Below are 12,433 nucleotides of genomic sequence, written 5' to 3' on the forward strand. Positions count from 1 at the left end.
AACTCTGGCACGAAAATACTCCATTCAGTTTTACGACTTTATATATTTTTTTTACTGAATTACAAATAATGTTTGTTATCATTTTATTAAATTTATTTAGATTTTTAAATATTTTTAATTATAAGTGGGTGTCCACACATTTAGTTTCTACAGCACAAAAATCTGCGGCAAATCTGGCAGGAAAAAACTCCATTCAATTTTTCGACTTTATATATTTTTTTTCTGAATTACAAACAATGTATCTTATTATTTTGTTTAATTTATTTTATTTTTTAAATATTTTTAATTATAAGGGGACGTCCACACATTTAGAATTTGCAGTACAAAAATCTGTGGCAAATCTGGCAGGAAAATACTCCATTCAGTTTTTCAAATTTATATTTTTTATTTTGAATTACAAATAATGTTTATTATCAGTATATTTAATTTTTTTTATTTGTTCAATATTTTTAATTTGAGGGGGACGTCCACACATTTAGTTTTTGCAGCAGAATAATCTGCGGCAAATCTGGCAGGAAAATGCTCCATTCAGTTTTTAGAATTTATATTTTTTATTCTGAATTACAAATAATGTTTATTATCACTTTATTTAATTTATTTTATTTGATAAATATTTTAAATTTTCAGGGGACATCCACACATTTAGTTTTTGCAGCAGAAAAATCTGCAGCAAATCGAGCAGGAAAATACTCCATTCAATTTTTCGACTTTATATATTTTTTTTATGAATTACAAACAATGTTTCTTATCATTTTGTTTAATTTATTTTATTTTTTAAATATTATTTATTATAAGGGGATGTCCACACATTTAGTATTTGCAGAAGAAAACTTTGCGGCAAATCTGGCAGGAAAAACGCAGCCTGTTTTTTGCATGCATTTTTATTTTTATTTCCCATTAATTAATATGGGTGAAATTTGCAAAAAAAATGTTGTAACAATTGACGTACAGCAGATTTAAATTTGTAAGGACAAAATTGCACGAGACTTCAGGAATCGCATTTAATTTACCAGAACTCAGGTTTTGTGACAAATCTGCGCAGAAAAAAAAGTGACAAAAATTCAACATGTGCACTGGCCATTAGAGGTTGGCTAAGGTTTAAAAAAAAAACCACGGTTTCCAAAAACAGCACCACATTGGGTGGTGGTCAGTACTGAAACCCCATTGACGTGAATGGGCTAAGCTGTAAACAGGTCTCGCGCTATTTTTGAAAAAAGCAACAGTGTTTTTAGAGTCCTGTACACACCTTTAATTTAAAAAAAATCAACAGTTCAAGTGTCATAATGGGACTAGTAACAAAAATAGAAAGTAAAAAAAAGTTTTTAAAAATATGAATAAAAACTACAAAAATTCAATCATCCCCTTTTACCCCATTGAAAATAAAACAATTAAAAAAATATTTAAAATACAAATATTTGGTATTGCTGCATTCAGAAATGTACGATCTATGAAAATGTAAAATAAATTAATCAAAATCGGTAAACAAAATTCAAAACTCCAGAATAACAGGTTTTTTTTTAACGCTGTAACATTGTAATAAAATGTAATAAGAGGTGATTAAAAGATAATATCTACCCAAGAATAATATTTGTAAAAACATCAGTTCAGGGCAAAAGAAATAAGCCATCAAATTGCCCCTGGTGCCAAAATATGAGAACGTTATGGGGCTCGGAAAATAGCAACAAAATTTACTTTTTTTTTTTTTCACAAAATTTCTGATTTTTTTTTTCACCACTGAATTAATAAACCCCTATACATGTTTTGTATCTACACAATCTTTCTGACCTGGGAAATCATATTGCTAAGACAATTTTTCCATATAGTGAACACAGTAAATAACAAATAAAAAAAATTGTGGAATTGAACATTTTTTGCAATTTCACTGCACTTGGAATTTGTTTCCCATTTTCTAGCACACTCGATGATACATTGAATGGGGTCTTTCAAAAGTACAATTCGTCCCGCAAAAAACAAGCTCTGATATGGCTATATTGATGGAAAAATGAAAAACATTCGGCTCTTGGAAAAAAGGGAGGAAAAAACAAAAGCTAGAAACGGAAAATAGTCATGGCGTGAATGGGTTAAAGGGGCCAATGAGCAAAAAAAAAATTAAAAAAGAAAGTTTGCTGGCACTAACTTTAATTTAGAAAAAAAAATATTATTTTCATATTCCAAATAAAATATTTTATACATTGTTAAACATTTTTTAATTTGAAATATTTTTTTTTTCCTGTGTGAATATGTAGACTTAGATTTTTAGTTGTTTTTTTAACATATGTTTGGATTATTTTTTTTAAATATTTTTTTTAAACAATTTTTCATTTACAATCACAGAAAAGTCTGAACTTTATATTAATTTGAATTTGGCTCAAAATTCCATTTTCTGGAATTTTGTACTTTTTACAATAGATTTAATTTTGATGCTCAGGATCATAAACAGAAAAAACAAAAATTGTGTGAACAAAACCTGTACCGTATCAGAACGCGGGGAGTCGGATTGGCTCCATCTTTCATGGTCATCGGTATTGTGTACCTTATATATCAACATGGGATTACGGTAACTCTCACAGCTGGTGTAGGGACAGCGAGCGGGATTAGTGGACCACAGTGGGCTTTCCCTTTAGTGAGAGGGGCTTAACTAAGTGCCCACGGCAAGGCGGGCACCAAGTACAACTACCAGGGCAGTAACCTGGACTGTGACAACTGACCCCCAGGACAAGTGACGGACACAGAAGTAGATGGATACAGGCAGGGTGACCTAGGCAGGCTGGACAGGTGGGTATGGACAGGAATGGTGGGCATGGCAGGGATAGACAGGTATGGGAGGGCAGGATCAGGTGACGGACACAGAGATAACAGGACAGGAGCACAGGACCTGACAACTAGCTAGGTGGCAGACTGGATCACTGGCTGACTAACTAGATGCATTGCACAGGCACCTCCTCTAATGGGAAGGTGCCTTAAATGCACTGTGTCTATCAGCCATAAGCTGAGAGGCATTTCCTGGAAATAGCACGCCGGCCCTTTAAGAGGAGGACCGATGTGAACGCAGGTGCACTCCCAAGAACCCTGTGCGGCATGTACAGGGCCTGGGAGGGGAAGGAGACAGTCTTGAAGAATTCTGCATTTGATCCATTTAATGAGATAGATTACAAATACATTGATTCTAAATTCCATGTCTTATTTTTGTAAATACAAGGTCGCCATATAAATCTCTTTTTTGTATCTTGTTTAAATTTTCGAAACACAATTGGTCTCATGAATTCAAACCAATAGGCAAAATGTAACTTATCATATAACTGTATGTCTATGCAGGAGGTTTGCAACTTTGTATCAGATCTATAAAGATACAGATGAGTCCATTCCTTCTCTTTATTCTTGGCTCATGACATGAGTTATGTGAGATGACTAGCTCCGAAAAGAAAAACTTGATTTTCGATACTCTGTCGGGAGACGTTTATGACAATTGTGCCTCTATGGAGCCACCCAGTGGTTGTGATAGGAATTTCATTTTCATTTTCTGTTATGGGTTTTGCTGATAAGGTGTTTTTATATAAAGCCACTTCTAACAAGCACGGACTTTCAGAATTTATCGATTTGCTGAATGATATTTAATTTGCGGAAGCTTATAATAATTCTCTCATTTTTCACGTCCGATCTCCTATGGAGAAAATTTACGTTCTTAATTTTCCCTGATTTACATCCCGGACTGTTCATGTTGCAAGTGCTGATTAATTTTTACACAATATTTTCCAATACTCATCACTGTGCACACCATTAAAACGTCTACTAGGAAAAATCCCCCAATTATTTCCATATATCTTGGCTTTGTCTTCTGGCCTCCAGCTTCATAAATTATCTAAAAGTAAAATTAGAATATCCACGGCCGGATCCTTGTGGATGAAAATGGAAAATAAATTATTGTTTAGATACAGGAGCATGCAAACATTTGTGCACCTGGGGTCAAAATTACTGTTATTGTGAACAGTTAAGCAAATTGAAGATTAAATGATCTCTAAAGGGCACAAAGTCACATTTGTATTTTAGGCAAAAAAAATATATATATTTTCATATTTTATATTTTAAAAATTAAAAAAAGGAAAATGGACAGATGCAAAAGTTTGGGCACCCTTGGAGATTTGTGTGTGCAGGTAACTTTCAACCTTTAATTATCCTGTTAGGGTTATATCTTGTTCACTATCAGCAAATGATGGAAGTGTCACAGCTTCATTAAAACCCAACCTCCTCTAAGCTTGTGCCAAAAAACAGCATTCATGGGTTCTTCCAAGCAGCTGCCTAGCACTCTGAAAATGAAAAAGGTGGAGGCCCACACAGCAGGATGAGGCTATAAGCATTTTCAAGTTGCCTTTTCCTCAGTTCAAAATATAATTAGGAAATGGCTGTAACGAAGAACAATTCAGATCAAGATAAGATCTGGAAGTCCAAGCAAAATTTTCTGAGAGCTGCTGGTAGGATTGCTATAGAGGCAAATCAGAACTCCTGCCTGACTGCAAAAGACCTTCAGGAAGATTCAGCCAACTATGGAGTTGTGGTACATTGTTCTACTGTTCAGAGACACCGGCAAAAAATATGGCCTTCATGGAAGAGTCATCATAAGGAAAGCTCTCCTGCATCCTCACCATAAAATTCAGAGTCAGAAGTCTGCAAGAAAACATCTGACCAAGTGTGATGCATTCTTGAAAGTCCTGTGGACCAATGCAATGTGGCTCTGGCCTCTGGTAATGTAGAACTCTGGCCACAATGATCATAGGTATGTGTGGAGAAAAAAGGGCACAGAATTTTAGGAATAGAACATTTCACCAACCATTAAGCATGGGGGTGGATCAATCATACTTTGAGGTTGTGTTGTAGCCAATGACAGGGGAATATTTCACGGGTAGAAGGAAGAATGGATTCAATGAAATTTCAACAAATTCTTTATGTAAACATAACACCATCTGTAAAAACGCAGAAGTGAAAAGAGGAGAAAAGAGGAGACAAGAGGATGGCTTCTACAAATGGATACTGATCCTAAACACAAGTCAAAATCACCAATAGACAACCTCAAAAGCCACAAGCTGAAGGTTTTACAATGGCCTCACAGTTTCCTGATCTGAACATTATTGGAAATCGATGGCTAGACCTCATTAGACCACAGCATGCAAGATGAGCCACGAATCTCACAGAACTGGAAAACGTCATCAAGGAAGAGCAGAGCATGCAAGACGAGCCAGGAATCTCAGAGAACTGGAAGATGTCAGCCAGGAATCTCACAGAACTGGAAAACAAACCAGGAATCTCACCTGACTGGAAGATGTCTCAAAGGAGGAGCAGTGCATGGCAGACGATCCAGAAATCTCACAGAACTGGAAACGTCTCCAAGGAACAGCAGTGCATGCAAGACGAGCCCGGAATCTTGCAGAACTGGAAGATGTCTACAAGAAAGTGCAGTGCATGCAATACAAGGCAAGAATCTCACAGAACTGGAAAACGAGCCAGGAATCTCACAAAACTGGAAGATGTCTCAAAGGAGGGGCAGTGCATGCCAGATGACCAAGAAATCACACAGAACTGGAAGATGTTTTCAAGGAAGACTAGTGCATGCAAGACGAGCCAGGAATTTCACAGAACTGGAAGATGTCTCCACGAAAGTGCAGTGCATGCAATACAAGCCAGGAATCTCACAGAACTGAAAAACAAACTATGAATCTCACCTGAATGGAAGATGTCTCAAAAGAAGATCAGTGCATGCAAGACGAGCCAGGAATCTCACAGAACTGGAAGATGTTTCCAAAGAAGATCAGTGCATGCAAGACGAGGCAGGAATCTCACAGAATTGGAAGACGTCTCAAAGAAAGTGCAGTGCATGCAATACAAGCTAGGAATCTCACAGAACCGGAAAACAAACTAGGAATCTCACCTGAATGGAAGATGTCTCAAAGGAAGAGCAGAGCATGCAAGATGAGCCAGGAATCTTGCAGAACTGGAAGATGTTTCCAAAGAAGAGCAGTGCATGCAAGACGAGCCAGGAATCTTGAAGAACTGGAAGATGTTTCCAAAGAAGAGCAGTGCATGCAAGACGAGCCATGAATCTTGCAGAACTGGAAGATGTTTCCAAAGAAGAGCAGTGCATGCAAGACGAGCCAGGAATCACAGAACTGGAAGATGTCTCCAAGGAAGAGCAGTGCATGCAAGACGAGCCAGGAATCTCGCAGAACTGGAAGACGTCTCCAAGGAAGAGCAGTGCATGCAAGACGAGCCAGGAATCTCACAGAAATGGAAGACTTCTCCAAGGAAGAGCAGTGCATGCAAGACGAGCCAGCAATCTCGCAGAACTGGAAGACATCTCCAAGGAAGAGCAGTGCATGCAAGACGAGCCAGGAATCTCACAGATTTGGAAGACGTCTCCAAGGAAGAGCAGTGCATGCAAGACGAGCCAGGAATCTCGCAGAACTGGAAGACATCTCCAAGGAAGAGCAGTGCATGGAAGACGAGCCAGGAATCTCACAGAACTGGAAGACTTCTCCAAGGAAGAGCAGTGCATGCAAGACGAGCCAGCAATCTCGCAGAACTGGAAGACGTCTCCAAAGAAGAGCAGAGCATGCAAGACCAGCCAGGAATCACAGAACTGGAAGATGTCTCCAAGGAAGAGCAGTGCATGCAAGACGAGCCAGGAATCTCGCAGAACTGGAAGACGTCTCCAAGGAAGAGCAGTGCATGCAAGACGAGCCAGGAATCTCACAGAACTGGAAGACTTCTCCAAGGAAGAGCAGTGCATGCAAGACGAGCCAGCAATCTCGTAGAACTGGAAGACGTCTCCAAAGAAGAGCAGCGCATGCCTAAAATTCATAGGAAATGTGTCGTCTTTATCTTTATGCCTTTTAGAGATCACGTCATCTTCAGCTTGCATAACTGTTTTACTTAACAGTAATTTTGACCAGGGGTGCTTATACTTTTGCATGCCACTGTAGATAGATAGATAATAGATATGTAGGATGTGATATGATAAGAGCCACTATATCTGAAGATCCCAACATTTCTCTAGGAGACGCAGCAGAAATGATGTGTTTTCTGAGTAATTAGAGCAGCGACCATGACACCTCGTCCTCGGTGTCCGGAGAATTCCCGATGCCACAGAACTCATATTGCGGCGCAGTAAAGCTAAACATAACGGAGTCCCCCGAGCCCGGTCCTAACGCTGCGGCTGCTGATTTATCATGGTAATATGTCCACAATGAGAATTCCTTACATTTAGCAATTAAAGGAATATTATTCTTTTAGTGATTTCCCCGATCTGTAGACACTTTCCCATCACTCACCCTGGAATTATCCACGGACTGTACATAATACTCACTCAAGTGCAGTCTCCAGTCACCGCTTCTGGGCCTGAAGTAGACAATGTATTTAGTATGGAATTAGGACAGAAAATACAACCGCAACAATTCCTGGAACAAAACGAGTCTTCACTTGTTTATAGGCTGTGACTGTTCGGTGGGATGAAACTGCAACACTAGAATTGGTCATGGGCAAGTGGGGGCGCTGTTTCTGCATATCTGGGTAAATGAGACACATGCTGAATAACATTGCTCTTCATATTGAATCCACCAGGGGGCGCTGTAATTTAAGTGGCATCAAAGTGCAAAATGCACAATTGCAAGAGTGCTAACAAAACGGGGTCTGCAAATGAACCCAACTGTCCCAAGCCCTCCAACAACAAGAGTATGAGACCCTCATATACAACCACATATTCAGGGTCTGTCCCAGGCCCCCATATTCTATTAGCATTGTACCCGCCATTTCAAGCAATCACATAAAGCCAAAATACAGTGTAAAAACATTTACCATCCAATATTCACTGCAGCAACATGTCCCCCATATACAATAAAGGCACATCCTCCATATACAATACAGGCACATCCTCATATACAATACAGGCACATCCCCCATATACACTACAGACACATCCCCCATATACAGTATAGACACATCCTCCATATACACTACAGGCACATCCCCCATATACAATACAGGCACATCCCCCATGTACAATACAGGCACATCCCCCATATACAATACAGGCACATCCCCCATATACAATACAGGCACATCCCCCATATACAATACAGACACATCCCCCATATACAATACAGACACATCCCCCATATACAGTATAGACACATCCTCCATATACACTACAGGCACATCCCCCATATACAATACAGGCACATCCCCCATGTACAATACAGGCACATCCCCCATATACAATACAGGCACATCCCCCATATACAATACAGGCACATCCCCCATATACAATACAGACACATCCCCCATATACAATACAGACACATCCCCCATATACAATACAGACACATCCCCCATGTACACTACAGACACATCCTCCATATACACTACAGGCACATCCCCCATATACAATACAGGCACATCCCCCATATACAATACAGACACATCCCCCATATACAATACAGACACATCCCCCATATACAATACAGGCACATCCCCCATATACACTACAGACACATCCTCAATATAAACTACAGGCACATCCCCCCATATACAATACAGGCACACCCCCATATACAATACAGACACATCCACCATATACAATACAGGCAAATCCCCCTTATACAATTCAGGCACATCACCCATACACAATACAGGCAAATCCCCCATATACAATTCAGGCACATTCCCGTATACACTGCAGACACATCCACCATATACCCATCTTAGATGTCATATGACCCTATATAATATGCAGTCACAATTTACATTAAAATGCTCCAGTGCTTGATACACGGCTGGAGCAGGTCGGACTCTTGGACAGGCTTGATTCGAGTAATGAAGATAATGGAAGTCAATGGAAACTAGACAATTTTTCCTACAGATTCTTCCGGAAGGGCTGGGAAAGGCACGAAAATCACTGAATAAGATGGAAACAGCATTGGGAAGACAGCTGGACGCAGCTCTGTATCCCAGGTCACTGCTGGGATGTAAAAATTAAATATTTTTTTGAAAAAGAGTGGAGTCACCCCTATTTTTGATCAGACAGCTGGGGCCAGTATTATCAGAGTAAGAAGGTCCATGGTTATTTGGCTCTTCCCAGCCTGGAAATAGCAGCCCACAGCCGCCTCAGAAGTGACGCATTCATTGGTTGATCCAATTCTTGCACTTTGCCTGGCTCTTCCCGATTGCCTGGTAGCAATTGGAGTAATATTTTAGGGGGATTAATGTCAGTTTTGTAGCATCAGCTAGCATCAAGCCCAGGGGTTAGTAATGGAGAGGCATCTGTCAGAGAACTCCGTTACTAACCCGACAAATATAGACTTAAAAAAGACACAGACACTGGAAAAAAGTTTACTTGCATAAAGACTCCTGAAAACTAATCCTTGTTCACCAATTTATTATCAAAAATTTTCCTAAGAAGCTCCAACATTGTAATCCATGATCCACTAATACGGCTCCGGCAACTGTGAATAGCAGTAGAGTTCAGCTCTTCACAGGCGCCGGGTAGTGACAACTCTCATCAGGGTCGCTGGGTCACACTGAGCGCAGTGTTGAGCCGGCAGCTCTGATGAGAGTTGTCGTTGTACAAGGCGCCTGTGAATAACTGAACTTCACCGCTAATCTAAGTCGCTGGAGCTGCATTCGGAGATCATGGATGGATGGAGGAGCTTTGTGGAAACATTTTTTTAATAATTTGGTGAAGGACAGAGAGTGTGGAGAGTCTTTATTCAAATAAAACATTTTTCCTGTGTTTGTTTTAACTCCATACTTACCGAGTTAGTAATGGGGGTGTCTGATAGACGTCTCTCCATTACTAACACCTGTGCTTGATGCCAGCTATCACTACACAGTTGACATCAACCCCAAAAATATTACCCAGATTTCCACTGCATCAGGACAATCGGGAAGAGAGGGACAAATCTCCAGATTTGGAGCATCTAATGAATGTGTTACTTCTTGGGCAACTGTGGGCTGCTATTTGTAGGCTGGGATAGGCCAAATAACCATGAGCCTTCCCACTCTGATAATACCAGCCCCCAGATTTCTGCTTTATTAGGTTGGTTATCAAAAATAGAGGGGTCCCCATGCTGTTTTTTTAATTATTTATTAGGTTAAACAAATCTAAATATACCCTTTAGTGCCACATGAAAGGCACTAAAGAGTACAAGCGTATAATCCTGCGCTAATCTAAGCTCACCCTCCTACATCAACTCTCCCTGAACTGCAGTGTGCCGATGTCACGCTGTACAAAGGCTAGTAAGATGTAGTATATCGTATTCCCCACTAGGTGGCAGCAGAGTAGTGAAGGAGAAACAAAGAAACACTGTAACGGAAAGGCAGCTGAAGTACAGCAGAGTAACTTCAGCAATGTTAACAGGCGAACCACCAGGGTCAATAGAGTAGTCAAACAGTCAGGGTCAAGCCGGGAAAGTCAAGTCACAGCAAAGGGAGGATCAATATCAAAGTCAGAAAACAGAACCGAGTCAGAAGCCGGGAGATCAGGTAAGCAGAGGGGAACACAAACAACAGACAGGAGCGGGAAGTCAGGGACTGGGACAGGCAGACGAACGGGGGAGGGTACAAGTCAGTACACAGTAGCAGGGAGGCAGGACAGATCGGAAACACTCACCAGAGCCAGTATACAAGCTGCAAGGCAGAAGTATCACTGGCAGTGACCCATAGGGAGAGAGGCAATATATAGCATCCTGGGATCCAGAACGAGGCAAGGGAAGTTAACCCCTGACATGACCAGGCCAGAGCTCGGTGTAACCGGAAGCAGGGAAAAGCCGGCCTGGATCATGACAGCCGAGCATCACGCTCCAGGGTCTTATATAGACCAGATGCCATGATGCAACCAGCCAACCACAGTAATATAAGTTGTCAAGATGGCTACAACATTACCGTGATTGGCCGGCAATCTCCGTATGTGTAAAAGCTGACAAACACCAGGGACAACATGCAGCGTGAGGACTGGAGCATGGCGCCCAAGCACCCGCAATACTCGATGAGCACCTATTTCTGCATTAGTGTGCATTCAGAGAAAGGTCCGCCCACTGGACTACTAAGCCAAAACTTAGCAGAAATTTGCATAAATAAATGAAGACTCATAGTATATATATATCCTCTCAACCTTACATCAGTCTGCGCACGGCCTCGCCTCTATAAGAAGTTTCTAAGAAATAGACTTTTTTTCAGGATCTGTTTAAAGAGTAAGCGTTGTTTTAATTTTATTTTGATAAATCAATCGGACACATGAAAGTAAGAACCTCCATTATATATCTCTTATCAGACAAACTTGCTACATTTCCCCTGGATTCTATCAACTCAATTCATGAGTAAGATTTGGAAAGTGCGATTTTACCGGTGAATGGACAATTTTGAGAAAAATCAATCAATTCAGCAACAGAAAGAGGCAACAAGTTGTAAGATAAATGAAAGGTTCCTGTTTTCCTGTGTGATAACGATTGGGAAACATAAATATATAAGTAAATTGACACTTCGCAGTAACTGTTACATATGAGGAACTCCAGTCACATCATCACTGAAGGACAATTCCCAGGGCTAATGAAGTAATGGAGTCATCCAAAAAAATGTATTTTAAGATTATTTTCTATTATAAATGCATTTTTTAAACATTTTGACCAATTTGTTTTTTCCATATAATGAACTTTATTGAAAAAAATATAAGTAATCTTGCAATTTCTGCTCTGGTTACTTAGACTATGTAACACTAATACTTCTTGTCCTTATATAATACAACATTAACAATAAAGAAAAAACAAAAAAACAGCACCAAATGTGCACTACAGCACTAAACATTCCAAACTGTACTTATTTTAAAAATTTTGAGATTTTTGGCAAAAAATTGCAATTTCTTGAGCTGCTTCGCCACGTCACGGCAAATCTCATTTGAAGCAGTCCTACACTAAAATATTTTTATAAAATGTGCCATACGGCCTCACATATGAATAGTAGAACTGCTCTTAGCAGCACTCACCTGGTCTATTTCAATCCCGTACCCATGACTGAGTCATGGCTGTGGGCGGGACAGGTCCAAGCAAATGCTGCATGAAGTAAATAGCCTGTGGACAAAGCCTGATGACTTAATGTGAACAGTCACCAACCGCCAAAATCTAGACAGATGGAATACATCCCAAATTGGGGTGCATAGCAAGGTGGAGGTCAACCACCGACCAATTCAATGAAGAAAAAACAAAAAAACAGCACCAAATGTGCACTACAGCACTAAACATTCCAAACTGTACTTATAATAAGTCATCAGGCCTTGTCCACAGGCTATTTACTTCATGCAGCATTTGCTTGGACCTGTCCCGCCCACAGCCATGACTCAGTCATGGGTACGGGATTGAAATAGACCAGGTGAGTGCTGCTAAGAGCAGTTCTACTA

Source organism: Anomaloglossus baeobatrachus, chromosome 12 (assembly GCF_048569485.1).
Source record: "Anomaloglossus baeobatrachus isolate aAnoBae1 chromosome 12, aAnoBae1.hap1, whole genome shotgun sequence".
NCBI classification, from domain to species: domain Eukaryota; kingdom Metazoa; phylum Chordata; class Amphibia; order Anura; family Aromobatidae; genus Anomaloglossus; species Anomaloglossus baeobatrachus.